The sequence below is a fragment of the Capra hircus genome, chromosome 4 (assembly GCF_001704415.2).
Source record: "Capra hircus breed San Clemente chromosome 4, ASM170441v1, whole genome shotgun sequence".
NCBI lineage: Eukaryota > Metazoa > Chordata > Mammalia > Artiodactyla > Bovidae > Capra > Capra hircus.
In genome coordinates, this window is record NC_030811.1 from 88149881 (window position 1) to 88174243 (window position 24363).

Below are 24363 nucleotides of genomic sequence, written 5' to 3' on the forward strand. Positions count from 1 at the left end.
GAGTCCTGAAACATGGACTGCATGACTGGGAGGCAGGAAGAGATGGAGATGGCAGGTAGCCCCCTCAGGGCATTGAAGGCACACGGATCCAGCTGACCTCACTCAAGAAGCTTGTCCTGAAGCTGCAGGGGATGCCTCACCTGCAGTGCTCAGCATATGCTGTGCTGTGCTTAGTCAGTCAGTCATGTCCGACTCTTTGCAACCCCATGGACTGTAGACTGCCTGGCTCTTAAGTTCATGGGATTCTCCTGGGAAGAATATTGGAGTGGGTTGCCATTTCCTCCTCCAGGGGATCTTCCTGACCCAGGGCTCAAACCCAGGTCTCCTGCATTGCAGGCAGATTCTTTACCATCTGAGCCATAGCGCTCAGGATACCTCCCCCACGAATAGCCCCTGACCCTGTGGCCAGCTCCCTGTGTGCTCCCGACAGCAGTGGCAAGAGCAGGACCTGGCTGATGACCGGTGAGCACACACAGACGGCCGAGCCAAATCTGCCGGCTAGGGAGAAACCCCAAACTTGAGCTTCAGTGCCACCTTTGGCAAAACAGGAGGAAGACAGCCAGTACATGGCCAGATGCACTGCTGATCAAGAGAAGACACACAAGCCTAAGGGTTCTGCCACAAGAGGGAGCAAGAAGTGTGGGTGAGGCGCAGTCAGAGGAAGTCAGAAAGCCTCAGAATCCCTGGCAGGGCTGATGGAAGATACTTCTCTCCTGACCCAGTTAATACAGACAGGAGAAGGTAAATATTACTTCAGATGGGAGGACTGCAATGCAGACTTCAAGGGACATGAAAAATCAAGGAAACATGGTACCACCAAAGGGTGACAATGTTGACAGAACTTTAGCTAGAAATAAAAGCAGAGGAATCAAGTAAATTGGAAGTGAAAGAGAAATGACAGCTGATACCACAGAAATAGGTTCTTAAGAGATTACTGTCAACAGCTATACGCCAACAAGTTGAATAACGTTAGGATAAACTGATAAATTCTTAAAACATACACCATATCAAGACCGAATCAGAAATCACAAATCTGAATAGACCAATAATGAGTGAGGAGATTAAGTCAGTAAACCAGAACCTTCCAACAAAGAAGGGCCCAGAACCAGGTGGCTTCATTAGTGAGTTCTACCAAACATTTAAAGAATAACACCAATCTTTCTCAAACTCTTTCAACAAATGGAGGAGGAGGGAACACTTCCAAAGTCATTTTACAAGGCCTGCATTGTCCTGATTAAAACGTCAAATAAAAACATTACAAGAAAACTACAGATGAATATGGGTGATCAATATAGGTGCGAAAATTCTTGACAAAGTACTTGCAAACTGAATTTAACAGCACATTATTGGGATCATACAGCATGATCAAGGGGGTTTATGCCTAGAATACAAGGGACAGTTCAACACAGGCAAATCAGTAGTTTATTACTAAGTTAATTCTATTAGATTAATAAAATGGAAAATAAAAATCAGATAATCTTAAGAGATGTAGAAAAGAATTTGAGGAAATACAACATCCTTTCATAATAAAAAATTTTCAACAAATTGTATATCGAGGGAATATGTTGTTCAGTCACTAAGTTGTGTCTGAGTCTGCGACCCCATGGACTGTAGCCTGCCAGGCTCCTCTGTCCGTGGGATTTTCCAGGCAAGAATACTGGAGTGGGTTGCCATTGCCTCCTCCAGGGCGTCTTCCTGAGCCATGGATTGAACCTGCATCTCCCATGTCTCCTGCATTCCAGGCAGATTCTTTACCTCTGCGCCACCAGGGAAGCCGTAGAGGGAATATACCTTAACAGAATAAAGGCCATATGTCGTAAGCCTACAGCTTAACATCACACTCATTGGTGAAAGACTGAAAGCTTTTTCTCTAAATCAGGAATGAGATAAGAGTCCCCACTCTTGACTCCTAGTCAACATAGTACTGGGCATTCTAACCAGAGTAATCTGGCAAGAAAATAAATAAAAGGCATCCACATCAGAAAGGAAGAAGTTAGATTGTCTTTGCAGATGATAGGATTGTATACGTATACAGAAAACCCTAAGGATTCTACCAAAAAATGTCTTTCTCCCCATGGCTGCTTTCACGCCGCACAATGCCCTCCAGATTCATCTGTGTTGCCACAGATGGCAGGGTTTCCTTCTTATGGCTGAACAATATCCCATTGTAAGTATTTACTGTTTTCTTTATCCGGTCGTCCCTTGATGGATACTTGCGTTTCTGTATTTTGGCTATTGTGAGTAATGTGACAGTGAATATACAGTGCTGACTTTGTGTCTTTCAGGTACACACCCAGGAGCGGAACTGCTGTATCATGTGGTAGTTCTAGTTTTAATTTTTTAAAAAAGCGTTTTCTGGCTGCACTGGGTCTTCACTGTGGCGCTCAGGCTCTCTGTGGTGGTGCACGGGCTTAGTGGCCCCGAAGCCTGTGGGATCCTTGTTCCCGACCAGGATCGAGAGCACATCGCTTGCATTGGAAGTGGCTTCTCAGCCACTGGGCCACCAGGGAAGGCCCTGGTGTTTATCTCTGAGAAACCTTCACACCGTTTTCCTAATTTGAAGCCACCAAAGTTGTGATAACTGGTTACAGTAGCCTTGGGAAACTAACAGAAACCTCAGATCAGGGAAGCTAAACATGATGCGTTTATTTTATTTTACTTTTTAAAAAGAAGGGGATGAGGCTCTGAGTTGGGCTAGTGAGAGGAGGGAAGCACAGGTGGCTATGAGAAATATCCAGAGTCTAGATATGAACGGTGGAGGGAGGGGAAGAAACTGGCTAGGAGAATGCTGTGACATGGATGGAGGTGAACAGCTCTTTTAGGAGGAAGATTGTCCGTGTGGCTTGAAGGTGACATTGTAGTAGAAGGTTTTTTAGAGTGTGGCCCCTGGTTACCAACTAAACCCAGACGGGTCCCACTATGTGCTGTTTGCTTGAAATCAGCTGTTTTATTTTCTTCGTTCCATCCTAGGATTACCCATCTCTATCCAACTTTAAACAATGACGATGATTTTTTTGTTCACCAGAATGAACTTCTGAATTTAGGCCAAAATGTGTTTCTGTTTCCTGATGCACACAGCAGCCGTTTGTTCCCAGGTCTCAGTGAGAAGTGTTTTTGAGTCCTTTTTCTTACTCACATCTTCCTTTCAGATGCCTGCTTCTAGCTTATGAACCTTTTGAGGAAAGGATTGTGTCTTTGCATCACTTTGTTCTTTTGTCTGGCGGCGTCCTTAGGATATACTCAGTCAGGCTCAGTAAGTGCCTGCTCTTCTGCTAAGTTTTTTAAAAATCTAGTATGTACCTTCCTCTCTGTTACTTTTGTTTAATCAAAAATTAAGATCTAAAAGTGATTGGTTAATGTAAGATACATTAAGAGTAGTCTTATGTAAGTAAGGCCATATAGTTTCACATAAAAAAAATGAGGGAAGCCCATGATTACCATAAGACCTGTGACCCAGCTCTATCTACTCCACCAAATAAAGGGGGAGCCTTTTAGGAGTTGTGTCCATAATTTTGTAAAAGAAAAAATATGAAGTGAGAGTAGTCCGATAACAGTATGACACCAATATCAACGTCCTGGGTTTGATTTTGTATTCTCCAGGGGATCTTCCTGACCCAGGGATTGAACCTGGGTCTTCTGCATTTCGAGCAGATTCTTTATTGTCTGAGCCACCAGGGAAGCCCTGTTATAGTTGTTACCTGCTGTCATTTAGGGAGGCTGGATGAGGGGTACACAGGACTCTACGATTTTTGCAACTTGCTGTGGGTCTATGATTATTTAACAACAAAACGTTAAAGGTAGAATCATATGGTGAAACTTAAAGATCTGCTGCTCTTCAAGTGCTGATTCTGTGGGCTAAAATGAAAAATGAGTTACCCAAGAAGTGGTATGAGTGGAGAAGACAGGCCCTGGGGATGAAGGGACAGCATTTCAGGTGGAGGAATTTCAGCCTCTACTCTGATTTCAGTAGAGGCTTTCAGCCGCTACTTAAAAGCATTTGAAGTACACATAGAAGGATGTTGCGGTTGGAGCTGGCTGAGCCAGGCAGAGTGGCAGGAAGCACTGGCCGCCTTCCTCTGGGAGCCCTACTGACAAAATGCAGTTCGGGAGTGTTGTAAGCTGAGGATCAGGTCTTGAACTATGATTGCCTTTCCCTGTCAGAACCTAGCCAGCGTGCCATAGGAAGCAGCCCGCGATACGTGGGCAGGCCACATGACTTGACTCAGCAGAGCCCACAGCCATTATCAAGTGGCAGCCACGTGCGGGGGTACCACAGACTGCAACCCATTCAAGCCTTTAGATGACCAGCTCCAGCTAGCACCTAACTGCATCCTCATGAGACGAGACCCACCCGCTATGCCCAGTCAATCCACAGAACCATGAGTCATAAAAACCCAGTATTTTAAACCAATTGATAACTAGAGCGAGTAATAGCCCTCTGAGTTGGAAAGCCTATAAATGACTTTCACTTACCTAAACTCTTGAAAACTTCAAAAGTATCCTGTAGGCTGTAACAACAGCCCAATCAGCATCTTGCACATTAGAAGTCCTCACTAAGAATGTCTGTTAAGTGAAAACAACGAAAGATCTGTTGATCTTAGAAGAGAGATCAGACAAGGGATTTTCAGGAGTGCCATCTGTAACTGTAGTCCTTTGTCCCACTTGGAACTTTTAACACCAAGGTGAAAGACCTCTGCTCTTGGCGTCGGGAGGATTCAGGAGAGCAGAGAAAAGCGGGAATGCTCACTGATGTGTGTGAGAGGCAAAGATACATGATGAAATGTTTTCACCAGGACTCTTTCAAAAGAGCCAGTTTTGGTCATAAGGAAAAGTGACTGTTGAATTGGAAATGGAACATTTTTGCTTTCTGTGCTAGGCAGCTCAATTTAAATGTTTTCCCTCTTATTGATTGTCGGTTGTTCTGTGGAGAAGCATCAAGGTTCTCCAGCCAGAAAACCTGGGTTTCTCTCCTGGCTGGCTGTTTGTTACACATGTCATTCTTTGGGCAAGTTACTGATTGTCTCTAAGTCTTTATTTCCTCACTGGGCCTCATGGAATTTCAATAGCTACCTCGCTGGATTACTTGAACACTGGATATTATAATATTTAGGACAGTGCTTATCAGACAGAATATTGCAAAAACAACAATAATAATAATGTTGGTTGCCTTCAGGTCATGCTCTTCAAGGCCAGCTGTTCTCTTGCATGAAAAGAAAGTTCTGTTTTGTGTTTCTTCACCTAACAATTACTTAAGTGCCTATGGGCTAGATATTAGGAGCACAGTGATAAGGAGCTCACAGTTTAAGGAGGCAGGAAACAAGGTTAGTAATGTGTAGGTGCCGTTACACAAGACTTTTGGGGAAGTTAAACAGAACGCCAGCACTTCTCTTGGGAGTGCTCTGAGGGTTAAAGAAGTTTCTTGGAGAACTGAGTATCGGCTTGTCAGATGGACGCTAGAGGAAATCTGTGCAGAGAGAGAGCGGTGTGCACATCCCCGAAGGCTGCATCGGAAGTGACTCACAGGCAGTTTCAGGTGCTGGCTTGGGAGGAGTGGGTGGTGGCCACCACAGGGATGAGGCTAGGAAGCCAGGAACTGAGCCTGAAGGGCCAGGTGTGCCAGCATAGGTGTAATTCTTTTTAATGCTTTATTTTTTTAATGGCACAATTGCTATTATGTATTTGTGTGTTTGGTGAGGTTTTTTTATGTTTTTGTTGCCGTGTACAGGCTTTCTCTAGTTGTGGCTCGCAGGGGCTACTCTCTATTTGTGGTGTGTAGACTTATAACTGCAGGGCCTCCTCTTGTTGTGGTTTGCAGGCTCTAGGCACACAGACTTCAGTACTTGTGGTCAGGGGCTTAATTGCTGCACAGCATGTGGGATCTTCCCGGACCAGGGATTGAACCCATGTCCCCTGCATTGACAGGTAGATTCCCACCCACTGCTCCACCAGGGAAGTCCCAGAATAGATATATTTTTATTCTTGCTGTAAGAATAAAATAGTTGTTTAAAATATTTAAATATTTTAAATATTTAAATATTTAAAAACAAAAATAAAATATTTATTTAAAATAGTGAGAGTGTTGAGATATACCTTACTTTCAGGTGTCCACATTCCTACAAGGGTACCTGTGCAGTGAGATTTTATGAAAAAAAAAAACGGCTTTAACTTCTTTGATATTTCTGTTATGCAGATGGACATATCACCCTTTTACAAACTCCTTACCTAAAGAAAGAAAAGAACACGAACACACTAGAGAGCTAGCTTGCTACCCTTGCACGTGTGGGTAACCTGTAAGACTGCTGCTAACAGAATATTTCAACCACAAGCATCAGGGGCCACAGCATCCTAGCATCTGCTACTGCTACTAAGTCACTTCAGTCATGTCCGACTCTGTGCGACCCCATAGACAGCAGCCCACCAGGCTCCCCTGTCCCTGGGATTCTCCAGGCAAGAACACTGGAGTGGGTTGCCATTTCCTTCTCCAATGCATGAAAGTGAAAAGTGAAAGTGAAGTCGCTCAGTCGTGTCCGACTCTTGGCAACCCCATGGACGGCAGCCTACCAGGCTCCTCCATCCATGAGATTTTCCAGGCAAGAGTACTGGAGTGGGGTGCCATTATCCTAGCATCTCGGCCAGAAATCACACTGTTCTTTTTTGGGAAAGGGAGGAAAGGCAAGGTGAGGGGAAGTGGGCTTTTTTTTTTTTTTCTAATTTTAGTGAAAAGATAGAGAAAACTAAACAATGTTATCAAGATCACCCTTCTAATCTATATTTTTATCATTAAACAACGGCATTTGAAGCTTTTCTGTTCTATTGGAATATGAGTATGACAGTTTTTGCATTTCCCAAAGAGTGCATTGGGCTTCCCCGGTGGTGCAGATGGTAAAGAATCTGCCCGAAATGCAGGAGATCTGTGTTCACTCCCTGGGTTGGGAAGATCCCCTGGAGAGGGAAATGGCAACCCACTCCAGTATTCTTGCCTAGAGAATTCCGTGGACAGAGGAGCCTGGCTGGCTACAGTCCATGGGGTCGCAAATTATCGGACATGACTGAGTGACTAACACTTCAAAGAGTCCATTGTCCCTATCTAATCCCCGCTTATGCAAAACATGTCTGTCAGTGTGGGCAATGACCCCGTTGCTCCCACTCTTTTTAGACTTTACATAAATGACTCGGGCAGTAAGTCATTTTCCCATGGATGGTCTGTGTTGCCTGGAAGACTGGTAGTTCTTGCCAGGCTACAGCTGAACCTACCTGTATTATTTGGGAAACACTTCCTGGTGGCTCAGATGGTAAAGTGTCTGTCTACAATGTGGGAGACCCGGGTTCGATCCCTGGGTTGGGAGGAAATGGCAATCCACTCCAGGGCTATTGCCTGGAAAATCCCATGGACAGAGAAGCCTGGTAGTCTACAGTCCATGGGGTCTCAAAGACTCGGACACGACTAAGTGACTTCACTATTCACTATAAGGCCACAATAGTCTGCTTCCTTAGACTATAACATTTAAACTTATATTACCATATGTAAGATAGATAGCCAATGGGAATTTGCTGTATGGCTCAGGAAACTGAAACAGGGGCTCTGTATCAACCTAGAGGAATGGGATGGACAGGGAAATGGGAGGGAGCTTCAAAAGGGAGGGGATATATGTATACCTATGGCTGATTCATGTTGAGGTTTGACAAAAAACAGCAAAATTCTGTAAAGCAATTATCCTTCAATAAAAAATTAATTATTTTTTTAAAATGGTGTGAAATTGTTTGGAATCAGGGAGCCCAGATCTGGAATTTGTACATATAAATAGAACCTGGAGAGTGATATGCTAAAGGGAAATGGTTGGGTTAAAGTGAAAAAAAACAATTTTATGGATTTCCTCTGTGAGAACAAATACTTGAGTGTCAGAGGCTCAATACAAAATACTGGACGTTTCATGAAAGTTCAAATTCATGAATAAATCTTTTGCATGTACTTCAATTCTGAAGGCAATTTTTTGGAGAAGCTAAATTTTTTATTGCCTATTAATGGATGGAATTAAATTTCAAGTACCTTTTAGATTCTCAAAATTTGCATTTATGCCAGAAAGTCCACTTTGGCTGATGGTTTTACATACTAGCATTGCATATCAAGGGCAAGGTCACAGGTTAGCTTTGCAAATTCTCAGCATCAACCTAGCATATGCTTTCTACACCTTTCTATGTTTCACAATATATTTTAGTTGGTTCTTTCCTTCTCTGGTTATCAGGTTTTAACATGCCTGACAGCGAGCGCTTGATCTTGCCGTCTGCACATCTTGTCTGTGCTCAGTCAGGGTCTTGGCCTAGTGCATCCTTCTGCAGAGCACTGTGTGCACCGCGAGTAGGCACAGCTGGGCAGGAGATGGCAGAGTCGCCAGTCTCCAGGTTCTTCCCCTTGAGACAAGCCCCAGATATCTTCCCTTCACCCTTGTGTGTTTGCTGTCCTCCCGTCTCTCCACATGGCTTTCCGCCCTGGGAGATTGCCTTCTGTGGGTTCAGCTAAAGGAAAACCTGGGGTACGGTTGGAGGGGATCACTGCCCTTCTCCAAGCAGTTTTCTCTACGTGACATTCATAAGTGACCTGGTACCTCCTCCCTCCCCTCACCCATGCTGGCCTGGGCAACAGCCCCCCACCCATTTGCATGGCCCCAACATACGTCCTATCCGTTCCGGTGTCTCCATGATACCCTATGTTCTGCTCATACCTTTGTAAATAGTCACTGTGTTAAATCCTCCTTGAATATCCTAATTAGAGTGTGCCATTCCACTCCATGGGACTTCAACTGATAAAAGACAGTTACAGCTATTCAAAAAGAAGCCACCGTTTGTGACAAGGTAATGATTGCTTTCTGAAAACCTTCTCCATAATGGTTGTGAGTCTAGAATCCTACCTAATCTGTTCCAGCACATATCCCGGTGCATCCTTATCTGCCTGTTGCCTCAGTCGGATCATAGCTTCTTCCTTCCCAGGCTCCACTCTTCACTTGTATCTGTTTCTGTATTATTCCCTGCTTCGGGACTTCTAGAATTATTTCTTTTAGATAGAGCTTCATGCGTGAGTTTAGAGAATATGAATTTTGTATTTTCAATGGATATTTTGGTCTTGGAGTGGAGGAAAGAAATGTATCTTAAAAAAGTTAAATGACCTGTTACTATAGAACTCTCAAAACGTTGGTATCCTCCTGACCTCCGAGACAGCAGCCTGGTAGCCAGCACTTCTTAAACTTATGTGGCCAGGGAACCCTTGTCATCTAAGCACATGGTGGGCTCCTCAGGTCACAGTTTGGAAAACGTTGCTCTTTAATCCATCCTTTTCCACCTCCATAAATATTTATTGAACAAATATTGACAAAACTGGTCAGAACTCTCAGAGAAGGGACATGGAAGACAGGATCCGTCAGCCTTCGCTTTTCATCCATCAGCGCTTGTTGTGTCAGAATCTTGCAGGATGTGTGTGGTGGGTGGGAGGTGACCCACACTTCCTGCGAGATTTAGTTTGAGGGACTGATTGATGGTGCTTGGATTTCAAATCAGAGGTCTTCCCCCAGCCCTTAAGCCCAGATGATTTGTGGATGTAGTTTCCCCTCTGGGCTTTCTGTGTTTCCTGAACCAGCTGGGGGTGGAAGAGAAGTGGGAGAGAAGGTAGAGAAGAGTGATTACCAGGTGCTTGCAATGTGCTGGGTAAATTTAGTTCATCCGCTTTCTTTAAGGAGATCACAGTCTAGTGGGAAGAAAAAGATGTTAGAATAATTAAGGCAGTATAATAGAGCATAACATAAAACTATGAAGATCTTGTACCCTGGTTTCTCTAAAAATATGTATACTTATTTATTTGGCTGTGCTGGGTCTTAGTTGCAGTATACAGTATATTTAGTTGTGCCATGCAGACTTAGTTCTGGTGTGAGGGATCTAGTTCCCTGACCAGGGATCGAACCTGAGCCCCCCGTGTTGGGAGCGTGGAGTTTTAGCCACTGGAACACCAGCAAAGTCCCTACCCTGGCTTTTTTAGTGGCACCTCATTGTTCTACTTTGATAAGCCCTATAATTGTCAGCATTTGACTTCATATTTTACTATAGAGTAAGTTTAAGGCCAGGAAATATCCACCTACCTGCATATTTTACATATAAAAACACAGATTTTTGTAAGTGGCCATCATCTACTAGGTGTTACTAAGAAGGTGAAAGAGTGTGGAGGAAGAGAGTGAGCAGATAAGTTAGAGAAATCTTTTAATCTAATACTTCATATCCCTTTTTCTACTGATGAACAAATAGAAAGACTGGCTCATTTGGTTTCACAATCTTCCTTTGCCTTGGCATCCAATTAGAGAAAATGGATTTCAAAAATCCAGGAGAAGGAAATGGCAACCCACTCCAGTGTTCTTGCCTGAAGAATCCCAGGGATGGGGGAGCCTGGTTGGCTGCTGTCTCTGGGGTCGCACAGAGTCGGACACAACTGAAGCGACTTAGCAGTAGTAGCAGCAGCAGCAACCCACTCCAATATTCCGGTCTAGAGAATTCCATGGACTGTGTAGTCCATGGGGTCACAAAGAGTCAAACACTTTTGAGCAACTTTCACTTTTATGTAAATGCAACATTTTTTTGTCTTTTTAAAATTCTGTTGAGCATTTTGTTAAAAAGTAAGAACAATCAAGACTTGCAATTTAGAGAGTTCCCTGGCAGTCCAGTGTTTAGGACTCAGCACTTTCACTGCCACGGCCCAGGCTCAATCCCTGGTCAGGAAACTCAGATCTCATGAACAGAACACTACCAAGCAAAAACAAACAAACAAAAAAAAAAGATTTGTAATTTCACGTTAATTTTCCTCTTGGATGGTAACTCCAGCCATCAAATCTGTTGTCCTTATGAATCTCCTAAGATCTTCAAAAGAAGACAGAAGATCTGGAAACTATTTTCAATACTTGTGAAAGCCTGTCCTGTCAGAAGTCATATCTATATTGAGGCTTCAAAAACTAATAATAAATATCTTGTTTTTAAATATTCAATACAAACTATAGTAATTAAGGTAATCTAGATAAGTACTAAATTTGCTGATGGAAGAGTTGATTTGCAATTGTCTGCTTTGTCTAAATCCACTAAAAGGACCAATAATAAAAATGATGGATGGTAAAAGAACTGGGAAAAAATAAAAATAAATAAAAATCCAGCAGCAACTTCCAAGAAGATGGAGGAGACATATTTTTCCCTATTCCTCCTGCTAAGTACAACTAGAAACACAGAACATTATTATAAAACAACCATAAGAATACTTGGAGAAGTGAAGAGAAGACAACCATGTCAAGGAACTTGGAATCCAAAGAAAGACCTGGTGGTGAGTTCCTCATTTCTGTTTTGGCTTGTGGGGATTTTTGTTTTTCTGTAATTGAAGTATAGTTCATAATGTTGCATATCAGATGTACAGCAAAGTGATTTGGTCATGCATATATATGTGTATATATATATATATTCTTTTTCCATTACAGTTTATTACAGTATATTTAATATAGGTCCCTGTGCTAACGGCAGATCCTTGTTGTTTATTCTGTATATAGTAATGTGCATCTGTTCATCTCATATTCCGAATCTATCCTTCCCCTCTTTCCCCTTTGGTAACCATAAGTTTGTGTTCTATGTCTGAGTCTGTTGCTGTTTTGTAAATAAGTTCATTTGTACCGTTTTTACGATTTCACCTATAAGTGATATAATGTTTGTCTTTCTCCGTCTGACTTACTTCAGTTAGTATGGTTTCTAGATCCATCTGTGTTGCTGCAGATGGCACTCTCACTGTTTCTGGCTGAGTAATATTCCTCTGTATATAGATTTAGCACATATTCTTTATCCATTCAGCGCTCAGTGAACATTTGTTTTGCTTCCATGTCTCGGCTAAAAATCGCTGTGAACATCGGGGTGCATGCATCTTTTGATTTAGAGCTTTTGTCTTTCCTGGATGTATGACCAGGAGTAGGATTGCTGGGGGGGTTCCCTGGTAGCTCAGCTGGTAAAGAATCCGCCTGCAATGCAGAAGACTCTGGTTCAATTCCTGAGTCAGGAAGATCCCCTGGAGGAGGAACCCACTCCAGTATTCTTGCCTGGAGAATCCCCATGGACAGAGGAGCCTGGTGCGCTGTATAGTCCATGGGTTGCAAAGAGTTGGACATGACTGAGCGACTAAGCACAGGATAGCATGGGACTGCTGGATCATATGGTAACTATATTTTAATTTTATTAAGGAACCTCCATACTGTTTTTCATAGTGACTGCAGCAATTTACATTCCCACCAATAGTGCAAGAGGATTCCCTTTTCTCCACACCCTCTCCAGCATTTATTACTAGTGGACTTTTTGATGATGGCCATTCTGGTGTGAGGTAATAACTCATTATAGTTTTGGTATGTATTTCTTTAATAACTAATGATGTTGAGCATCTTTTCATGTGCTCCTTGACCATCTGTTTGTCTTCTTAGGAGAAATGTCTCTTTAGGTCTTTTGCCCATTTTTTGATTGGGTTGTTTTTTTGTTATGGAGTTTTATTCACTGTTTGTATGTTTCAGAAATTAATTAAGCTCTTGTTGGTTGCATGGTTTAATCAACCAGTAATATTGTTGGTTTTATTAGCTGTTTATATGTTTTGGAAATTAAGCTCTTGGTGGTTGCATGGTTTAACCAACCAATAATAAAGTTTGCAACCATATTGCATGGTTGCAAATATTTTATCCCACTCCATAAGTTATCTTTTCATTTTGTTTATGATTTTCTTTGTTGAGCAAAGGCTTGTAAGTTTGATTAGGTTCCATTTGTTTAGTTTTGCTTTTATTTCTACTGCCTTGGGAGACTGAAATAAAAAAACACTGCTATAATTTATGTCTGAAAATGTTTTGCCTATGTTCTCTTCCAGAAGTTTTATGATGTAATGTCTTATATTTAAGTCTTTAAGCCATTTTGAGTTTATTTTTGTGTATGGTGTGAGGGTGTATTCTAACTTCATTAATTGCAGCTCTTAGCTTTTGTAATACCACTTACTAAGGGACTATCTTTTTCACACTTTATATTCTTGCTTCTTTTGTTGAAGATTAATTGAACTTAGGTGTGTGGGTTTATTTCTGGACTGTCTACTCTGTTCCATAGATTTGCTTTGTTCTTTTTCCTCAGGATTGCTTTGGCAATTCTGGGCCTTTTAAATGGTTCCAAATAAATTTTAAAATTATTTGTTTCAGTTCTATGAAAAAAATGTCATGGGTAATTTGATAGGGATCACATTAAATCTGTAGAGTTCTTTGGATAGTATGGCCATTTTAACTACATATATTAATTCTTCCAGTCCAAGGGCATGATTATTTTTCCATTTTCTTGATTCATATTCGATTTCCTTTATCAATGTTTTACAGTTCTCAGTGTATGAGTCTTTTACATCCTTGGTTAGATTTGTTCCTAGAGTTTTTTTTAATGGGATTTTAATGGGAGTGGTTTTTTTTTTTTTTCCTCTCTCTCTGGTAGTTCATATCACTGTAAAGAAATACAACTAATTTCTGCATATTAATCTTGAATCCTGCTATCTTGCTGAATTCATTTATCAGTTCTAATAGTTTTCATGTAGAGTCTTTAGAGTTTTCTATATAGAGCATCATATCATCTGTATGCTATAATTTTACCTCTTCTTTCCAATTTTGATATCTTTTATTTAGTTTTTTGTCTGATGTTTCTGTCTTGTTTTGCTTTTTCTTGCCTTATATATGTCAGCTTGGAGCTGAAGAAGATGAAAACCCAGAAATGCCAGTGTGTACAGACCAAAAGCCCCAACAAAAGCCAGCTCTCTCTAGCCAAAGGACCAGGAAAGGGGCAGCCCAGCAAAATAGAAAGTGTGTAGATGGCAGCCTCTACTCTAGCCAGACGTCATAGGAAAAACTATGGTATTCTCCAGACCCATGCCCGGAAAGACTGAGTGGCAAGCCTTGACTTCCACCCTCACGAGGCTGTAACAAGTGCACCCCAGCTTCACTGCCTGCCAGCAGGGAGCCGACTTTTCATCCCTACCTAGCAGTGATGAGGATTTGAGAAGAGGTGGCCTAGTGGAGGCTCAGGGCTTTCATGTTGACAGTAACAAGGCTGCCTCCCCATGGCGGTGTCAGTAGAGACCACGTGGAGAGCTGTAACAATGCGCTCCCTCTCTGCCAAGCCAGGAGGGTATCAGTGCAGGCCTAGTGGGGGGGTCAGCCCCGCTGCCTCTGCTCTGCAGCAACAAGGAGCCCCTCCCACCTTAGTGTCAGTGGAAACCAAGTGAAGAATGACACCCTCTCCCTGGTGGGGCACTGTCCTCAAATCAAGGAGAACAAAAGGTTTCAGTAAGAACTGGAATCTCACAACAGAATACCTCAGATGTCCAGGTTTCAATGGAATATCACTCAACAGACCAATATCCCTTATCAATTTAGATACATAAAGAAAACATATCACCATTGGGAAAGCTAAGAAAAGTATACAGCGAGTTCTCTGTATTTGTCTTACAACCATACGTGAATCTATAAGCATCTCAAAATTAAAAGTTTTAAAAGAGTAGCAAAGAGTGAGATAAAGAGAGTTATAGATTCTGCCTAATATTAATAGAGTTCCAAAAATATTGCACAGATGATTGCAAACCCAAATTATTTTGCTTCGGTAGATTTCTGAACATCTCACAACACTCTCTAACGTGACTGAAGATGCCACAATTTTAGGGCTAGGAAATAGTGCTGTGAGTATCTGAGAACTAACATCAAATAGAAACATAACGTTATTGTTCTTCTTTGTTATGTTATCCGTAGATATTTTTATCATATAGTATGATATGAGCAAATATTTAATCTGTTATGAAGTAAAGTATAATTTTTTGAAAATGTGCAGTTTTAGAATAAACTTAAGAGTCAACATTAATGACCCAAAGCATAGTGACCCTACCTGGGGCTTATTCATTCACTCTCCAGCCTTGGCACCCCATACCCCTTCCTGTCTACCCAACTGTTACCATAATCCTCACAGGGCACAGAATTCCACGAGGCAATGAGACCTGGGCATTCTCAATGTGCCATTACTCTATCCTGGAGGAAATGATATGACATTGGTGATTAATAATGATGCTTCTGCCCAACTGCTTTAATTTCTGTCATACCTTTGCAAGTCTACCCTGGTATAAGAGGTTATAAGGAAGAGTTCAGTCTTCCGACGTGGCACAGTGGTAAAGAATCCGCCTCCCAGTGCAGGATACACAAGAGTTGTGGGTTAGATCTCTAGGTTGCAGAGATCCCCTGGAGTAGGAAATGACAACACACTCTAGTATTCTTGCCTGGATAATTCCATGGTGAAATGAGCCTGGCAGGCTATAGTTTACGGGGTCCCAAAGAGTTGGACACCATTGAACACACACAAAATGGGCAAGGAAGAGATCATTGGAAATATCCATTAAAGCCAGTTACGTTGGAAATCAGCATTACCCTCATCCTTAACATCTCACAGATGTCTTCCAAAGTGCTGGAGCCAAGTTAGATGAATTTTATAATGAGCAAAGAAAAGTGAGACCAAAAGGGAAGGATTTTTAGAAGATAAGAGGTCAGAGATGGAGAGGAATTTTTGTTTTTCAAGCAGATAAGAAGGTTTTTGAAAAGAATTTTGGGAGAAAATTGTAAGATTGAACATGGTTTGAAAGCAGTGAAGACAAGAGAAATTATACTCTATCAACCTGGAGAGGAAGATGGAAGATTTAAGCAGAAGTATCGGTGGCAGGAAATTTGGAAACAGAATGCAGTGAAGTGAGAAACTGTTAGTCGCTCAGCTGTGTCCGACTCTTTGTGACCCCATGGACTGTAGCCTTCCAGGCTCCTCTGTCCATGGAATTCTCCAGGCAAGAATACTGGAGTGGGTAGCCTATCCCTTTTCCAGAGGATCCTCCTGACCCAGGAATCGAACTGGGGTCTCCAGCATTGCAGGCAGGTTCTTCAACAGCTGAGCTACTAGGGAAGCACCAGTGAAGTGTGAAAGTGAAGTCACTCAGTCATGTCTGACTCTTTGTGACCCCATGGACTGTAGTCTACCACACTCCTCCATCCATGGGATTTTCCAGGCAAGGGTACTGGAGTGGGTTGCCATTTCCTTCTCCAGAGGATCTTCCCGACCCAGGGATTGAACCCAGGTCTCCCGCATTGTAGGCAGACGCTTTAACCTCTGAGCCACCAAGGAAGTCAAGTGTGGTGACATGCAAATATAACAGTCAAAGATAACATCTAACAGTCTATCTTCAGAGATGAAAAGTCAGAGAATTGTTAGCCACAAATACAATATAGTGGGAGAAACACTGCAGAGAATATTACCGTCAAGCTGAAGGTCTGCTGGACAGAGAACCGATTCCATCATGCTCTCTGCAGAGAAAACGGTTGCAAATTAATACACATGTAAATATAATATAAAATATAGAAAATAGTATATTCAATTATTACAATGTAATATTATATAAAATATACAAAATATTAAGTAGTTTAAAATACTTTGGTAGATGGAGTTTGTTCTTCCCTTTGGCTCTTAGTTGTAAGGCATTCTTTTTTACATCTAAATCTTTTATGCTACAGCTTAAAGGTATGGATCTATTCAGGACACATTTAATGACCTTCAAGTGCTGTGGGGACAGATACAGAGATAGGCATGACTCTGCTGGCTCAAGTCTTCCCCAGGGAGTCCTAATGCCATTCACTTTTTAGGAACTGCAATTTCCTCACCTTTAAACTTGGAGAAGGCAATGGCACCCCACTCCAGTACTCTTGCCTGAAAAATCCCATGGACGGAGGAGCCTGGTGGGCTGCAGTCCATTGGGTCGTTGAGTCAGACACGACTGAGCAACTTCATGCTCACTTTTCACTTTCATGCATTGGAGAAGGAAACAGCAACCCACTCCAGTGTTCTTGCCTGGAGAATCCCAGCGACGGGAGAGCCTGGTGGGCTGCCATCTATGGGGTCGCGCAGAGTCAGACACGACTGAAGTGACGCAGCAGCACCTTTAAACTGAGAATAATACCACCTCACTTGTTCACCTTGAACGTGCTTCTTTTTTTCAGATTTAAATGTGATACCTGCGTGTGATGGCTTCATAATTTTATAAAACACTATAGAGATCTGATTTTTGTCTTGATATATTCTCAGTTCATTTTGAGGCAGGAGCTGAGACCTGTTTTTCTTTATGTCCTCAAATCCTTGCACAAGGTCTGGTACTTAGTAAGTATGGGTAGCAAATGTTGGCTACCTCATTGAATAAAGCAGAGAAAAATACCTTTTTTTCCTTGGGTCTGATGTATTCCTGAGGTGACAATAAACAGCAAGCATAGTCATTTCATACATTATATGGTATACTAGGTGGTGGGAAATGCTGTGGGAAGAAAAACTGACGTAGAGTAAAGGGGAACTGGGGGCCCTGGGAGTAAGAGATGCGGTTTTTAAGCAGGTCAGGAGTGGTCTCATCGACAAGATGGGAATGGAGAGGAGGCGTGCAGGAGGTGAAGGTTGTAGCCATGTGAGTATTTGGGGGAAGAGACTTCGGGGCAGAGGGAGCAGCTAGCACAGACACCCTGAGGTGTAATTCTGTCCTGTTTGAGGAACATCCAAGAAGCCAGTGTGGCTGGCAAGGAGTGAGGGAGGGAGAGAGGTGGAAAATGAGGTCAGAAACATTGCAGAGAGGGCCAGCCACTGCAGGCCAAGGCTCCCAGTGGACTGGGGCCTCTGGGGAATTAGGGTTTGAGGTGTTACGTGATCGGAGCCACTTTTCAGAAGAATCACTGGCTTCTGCTTTCAGAATGAACAAAGGCAGGAGAGGAGGCAAAGACGGGAGCAGAGGACACTGAAGGAGCTACTGCGGTCATTGAGGCGAGAGATGAGAGCGGCTTGCACCATGCCGGTAGGACTGGGGAGAGACGGATGGTCAGACCCAGGTGGCGCAGTGATACAGTACCCGCCTACCAATGCAAGAGACGCAGGAGACCCGGGTTCGATCTCTGGGTCAGGATGATCGATCCCCTGGAGGGGAAATGCAACGCACTCCAGTATTCTTGCCTGGAGACTCCCATGGACAGAGAAGCCTAGCAGGACCAATAGTCCAAGGGGCCCCAAAGAGTCGGACATGACTGAGCAACTGAGCGTATATTTTGAAGCCAGAACCTATAAAATCTTCTCATGGAGTATGAGGTGGGGAAGAAAGAGGAGAATGCAGGATGACTCTATATTCTTGCTGGTTGGTTGGATAGCTGGTGGTGTCAACTGAGAAGGAGAGGCCAGCTTAGGGGAAAGGTCAAGAGTCAAGGTTGGGCACATTAAACATCCAAGTGGAGAGATCAAAATGCAGTTGTATATATAAGCCAGGAATTCAGGAAGGAAGTCTAGATTAGAAAAGAAATTGGACACTGTTGGAGACAGATAGTATTTAAAGCCATGAGACCGGCTGAGATTAAGAGGGAGTGAGTCTAGACAGAGGAGGTTCACGCGCCAGCCTCGGCGCACTGCAGTGCTGGTTGAGAGGCAGAAAGAAGAGGCACAAACTGAAGGACACTGAGAAAGAGTGGCCATAAAGCTAAAGAAAATCCAAGAAATATGTGGTGACCTGGAATTCAAGTGAGGAAAATGTGTCAGGGAAGAGAGAAAGACAAATTCGTCAGCTGCTTGAATTTGTTAAGTCAGATAAGGACAAAAAATTGACCTTTGGATGTAGCATGGTAGAGGTTATCAGTGACGTAACCAGGGCAGTTTTGGGAGTGTGACAGGTCAAACTCCTGATGCGAGTGTGTTTCAGGGAGGACAGGAAGACAGGAAACGGAGAAAGAGATAGAACTCTTTTAGTAGCTTAGCTGCAAAGAGGAGGGAAATGCAGGGGCAGTCAGTAAGAAAAGCGGGATCAAGAGAGTGTTTTTTAAGATGAAGAAACAGGGGTGGTCCAGCAGGGACAGAAAAGTGGACAAGGCAGGAGAGAGAAGGAATAACGTCTGCTAAAGAACTCATTCCTGAGGGGCTGGGATCCAAAGCATAAAAATACAGATGAAAGGACTGGTTGCATATAAGGGCATGGACAGTTCATTTGGAGAAGCTGGTTCATTTAGGGAAGGCAGGGTGCTTGGGTGCAGATGCTGGTCAGTGGGTAGGTGTCACGGCAGGAGATTGTAGCAGTTCGCTTATCAGTGAAATAAGACGTATAGTACTTTAGCAGAATGTGAAGATGTAAAATGACTGAAAGATATGTGAGGGAAAAGGAAGCATGAAGTAATGGTCTGACATAGTGGGAGAGTGAATAAGGAAACAGTTGCCATTGGGCAGCAAGGGTTGGAATATACCAGTGGATAAGACAGCAAAAACTCTGTTCTTATGAATCTTGCATCCCTCAGAATGGACAATAAATAATAAACATAGTAAATACATTAAATATATAGTACAGGGTCACTTAGTTTCTTGGTGGGACAAGTCAAACGGTTTTGTGTCTTTCTTTAGCCATTCTTTGTTGCATGCTGGAAGCTTGCAGTAGTTGGATAATTTAAATTAGCCAGAGTTGTGCTTTTACCAAGCAACCTGATAAAGAGAGAAGGCAAGGGGTTGTGGACGTCTGCAAGATGAGTGGAAGACAGCACACCAAAATAGTGCGGAATAGTTAAAATACGCTAAGATCAATGAATTGGAGGAAGAAGGTGTTTTAACCATCCATTACATTTGACCCATCTTCTCCATCCCCACTGCCCTGCACTAGTTAATGTGGTGGCTAAGAACACTGGCAGGATCAGAATTCTGGCTCTGTCAGTTAGAAGATCTGTATTCTGTTTCACTTTGTTTATCTCTGTCCAAAATGTATTGCCTTAATCACTATAGTTTCACAATTAAAGTCTTGATATCCAGTAAGGCAAATCTCTGATGCAAAGAGCTGACTCACTGGAAAAGACCCCAATGCTGGGAAAGATTGAAGGCAGGAAGAGAAGGGGGTGACAGAGGATGAGAGGGTTGGATGGCATCACTGACTCAATGGACAAAAGTTTGAGCAAACTCCAGGAGACAGTAAAGGACAGGGAAGCCTGGCGAGCTGCAGTCCATGGGGTCACGAAGAGTCCAACACGACTTAGCAACTGAACAACAACAACAAAGGCAAATCTCTGAATAATTTTCCTAAATAAATGTGAAATAACTTTTCAGGAAAGAAAAGTTGAGAAAAGTTATCACTGGCTAAAGGAAGCACAGAGAGTTCTTTAGGTAAAAGGAAAATGATCCAAGATAGTGGCTCTGAGATGTAGGAAGAAATAAAGAGAAAGAAAAGGATAATACATGTATAGATAAATCTAAATGAGAATGAATATAAAATAATTTCTCATAAGGGTCATAAAAGATAGAAAAAAATTAAAGTACATGACAGTAGTAGTGTGTAAGAGGTGGATAAATGAGGTTTGAGAATTTTAAAGTCCTTACATTGGCCTGCAAGAGGAAAAAGTACCACTGTTTAGTCAAAGATAGGTTATAATCTCTAGTAAATAATAAAATGAAATATGCACTTATTAAATCAAAAGAACTAAAGAATAAAAATAATCCAAAAAAAGCAATAATTAAGATTTAAAAAGAAAGAACTAATGGAACATGTAGAATAAGTAAGATGGAGGGAAGGACATTAACTCTACATCGATGAGAACAAAGCAGGATTATCTCAATATCCTACCAACAAAAGAAAGTTGAGATTTCTTACAGCCTGAGTGTCATGGAGAATTCTCCAGTTTATCACAGTGGCTTAAATATTGTTTTTTAAAGAATAACCGGATGGATGCACCAGATAAGGTTGTTTTACTATTATTAGATAAATGTAAAAGTAGCCCTTGGAATGGGCTGTAACCAGGCAAATACATAAATACAGTCATCTGGGCAAGGCTTCTCTCTCCCCACACACAGGCCTCAGATGCAAGCCGCATGTGATGAACACTTTTTATAGGGACAACTTTATGAACTGACTCTGACAGGGGAAAATGTCATATTCCTGTGTGTTGGTTTTTGTTTTGTTTTGTTTTTAGTTCAGAAGCTTCCTACTTTCTCACGTGTCTACCTTTTCACTCCCCCAAGATGTCTTTTATAGAAACTTAAGAGGCTACCATCTCCTTACAGGCTACTGAGTTTTATAATGTTCTCCTGTCACCACCAAGCTTTCTTTCAGCTCAACAATTTCAGTTGCTTTAATTGTAGAGTATTTTTTAAATAGTGATCTGACCACCTGTTAGACTTGTGAAGAAGAGGAATTCTGGTTGATCAAAGAAGAGAATCCTCCTGATTGTGGTAGATGGGCTAAGAAGAAAAAACATTTTTAGGAAAACTTGTAAAGAAATTCATTTCTAATAATTCTAGAACATGCCACAGTTTCAGTCAACTCTAAGTCATCTCTTCAAGTCAGGTTCTGCCTAGCTCAAGCTGATATGCAGAGCGGGGTAGAGATAAGTGGCATACTTTAGAGTGAGTGCTGGAGCTCCTGGCTCTTATCCCAGTCTCTCCTCATCAGCCTCTTCTGATCTTATAACTATTAATACCTCTTATATGCCAGGCACTTTACACACATTATGTCTAATGCTAATACCCCAATTTTACGGTTTCAGTAAAATCAAGAATTAAGTACATTGCCTAAGGCCAAACAGTAAGTGACTGTAAGAGGTGAGATTCCAAGGTCTGCCGACAGCACCTCCTCTTGTAGGATGCTCTTTGTTAATTTTCTCTGGGAACCCGAGAAAGCCACGGTATGGCTTCTGTGTTAACAAGACAGCAGGAGCAAGGACCAGCAAGGACTGCTACCTGGTTGGAAGAGGGGAAGCCGTGTGTATGGAGTGTATTCTGGTTCAGGCTCAGGACTAGCTCCTTCTACCTTCTTAATTCATTTATTTCTCACAGTGACCTAGTAAGGGGGGTGTTTTATCCTCATGTTACCATATGAGGAAACTGAGGCTTAGAGAAGCGAGAAAGTGTCCAAGGTGACATAACTAGTGAGATAGGAAGCTCTGAGTTTGAATCCCACTGGCTTCAAAGCTATGATAACATGTTGCTCCCTGTTTTAGATTTTCCCTTTAAAGGAGTGTGGCGCGAGGTTCATGAAAAGGGATGAGAAAACCACAGAGGATTCCCGTGAGCGTGAGGTTTAGAGACACCTGAGCACGGGGGAGAAGTCCAGGATCAGAACAGGATTCCAGGAGAGGACACTGGAGACTGGACCTTGGTCCTGAGGATGTAGCCACAGGCGAGACTCGACCTCCCTGGGCTTCAGTTTCCTGTTGGAAAGGGAGTGGACGAGAAGCGGTTGAATTTGGCGATTTCTAAAGCGCCCTCCAGCCCTAAAGTTCTGGGCCTCTCCGTGTTAAGAAAGGCTTCCCTGGTGTTAAGAAGGCACCGACTGCATTATCCTGCGAAGAGCTTAATGCGATGTTTTTGGGCGGCCCTGCCCGGTGCCCCCCGGGGATGCAGAAGCTGCGGGAGGCGAGCGTAGGGGTCCCTCAGCTGCCCCATCATTGGTGAGCAGTACAAACTGTCCCTGCAAGGCTTCAAAAAGAAAACTGCTCTGAAGGAGTGTGACAGTCACTCTGGAGGGCTCGAGGGGCCCGCAGGCCAGGCTTTCGGAACACCCGGCGGCACCAGGCGGGTCGCGGGGCTTATCGGCCGCAGCTGGCGCGGCGGGCCCGGGGCTGGCGGCTGGCCGGGGGTGGGCGGCAGCGGAGGGCGGCGCGCCGGGCCCCCGTCCCCGCGGGGTGTGCGGAGCGAGCCTGGCGGCTGGAGCGCCGCCTCTGCCCGGGGCCGTGGCCCCGGCGGCTTCAGGAGGCGTCTCTGGGGCCGGACCCTCTCGGGGTGGGGCGGGGGACGGGGGCGGGGGCGAGCAAAGTCCCAGCGGCTCGGCCGGAGACAGGCGCAGCCCCGGCGCGCCCAGCGGCTCGGCCGGAGACAGGCGCAGCCCCGGGTGAGGGGAGCGCGGGAAGGTGGGCTCCGCGCGGCGGGCAGCGTGGCATCCGCGCGGTCCTCCCGGTCCCCGCGACCAGTCTGCTGGCCCCGACCCCCCGGCGGGGTGGGGAGGGGGGTGTTGTGAGGAGGCTGGGCGACCTCCCCAAGCTGGGCCTGGTGCCCTTGGACCTGAGACTGGTTTCTCCCCAGGCTGAGATGGATCCAGAGGTGGGAAGGATCGCAACCTTCCGGATCACCGAGACCAGGGAGGACGGGTTTGAACTGGGCGTCCGCAGGTACTCGGCCACCGTTTTTCTGCTTTTCTCGTTACACGCGAGTCAGCAGGGCCACATGTAGCCGAGGAAAGAAGCTGAGTGGAGGATGCCTTTGGCCTTTGTTTTGGAGTTTCCTTAGAGTCTTTTCTGTGGTTCTGACTTTACCCAAGGAATGTCACTGAGGCTTCTTTTGCGACAGGCTGGCTTTCCTGGTGGCTCAGTGGTAAAGAATCCCTCAGACACGCCGGGATCCCTGGGTTGGGAAGATCCCCTTGAGACGGGCAAGGCAACCCACTCCTGTATTCTTCCCTGGAGAATCCCCATGGACAGAAGAGCCTGGTGGGCTACAGTCCTCTGGGTGGCAAAGAGTCAGACACGACTGAGCCAATAAACACCACCAGGAAAGAGAGCATGGTTTGAAGCGCCCCCTTCCCTTTTGGCAGGGCCCTTCCATGAGCATGTGTGGTATAACATTCCTTGCATTATGGAGCTCACGACTTTTCCAGAAAACTTTCATAAGCATGGTCTAATCTTCCTGGCTTAAAGAGCATCAGACATCTGCTGTTGATGGTTGTGGTTTTTAAACAAGTGTAGAGAAGCAGGCAGCTCCTTCCTTCCACTCATTATTCCTCTTCCTCCTTTTACCCACCCTCCTCTCAGCTCTCCGCTTCCCTCTGTCTCCCCTCTGGGGGGTGAGGGGTGAGTTGGGGAGGGGAACCTTGAGCAGCCTGGGGCGGGTTACCTGCGCTTCCAAAGAAATTGTTGCTCAGATGCGAGGGGGAAACCTCTGCCTCTGTCTGCTTGCCTGTCTTTCTCCCTGTGCTGGCTCTTTGGTTCCCGAGGGCCCTCGTCACTCTCACTTCTCCACCTTAGCAGCGGCGTAAGCAATCAGTAAGTGGCATGCTGTCTTTGTCCCTCTTTCACTTTGAGGACAGTGAATCATTTTTGCCTTCAGCCTCAAAATTTATGAGGCTGTTGTGGTCTCTGAATTCATGCCAAGCCACCCAGAACTAACTGACCTGTGTCATCCAGTGATCACCCAGAGGGACAAACTTATCAGGTTCTGTAGTGGGTCCTCAAGCTGCAAGTGGCCTGATTAGTTATCAGAGAACATACCTATCTGGTGGTTAAACTGGGGCATTAT

The 24363-nt window shown here is 43.9% G+C and overlaps 1 long non-coding RNA gene across 1 annotated transcript; it reads right to left on the reverse strand.

Annotated features, from left to right (window-relative positions):
• On the reverse strand, positions 9295–16410 carry LOC108635918. The gene is made up of 2 exons (XR_001918012.1): positions 16350–16410; positions 9295–9736 (listed from the first exon to the last, which is right to left on the reverse strand). It is a non-coding gene; the product is annotated as an uncharacterized LOC108635918 (long non-coding RNA).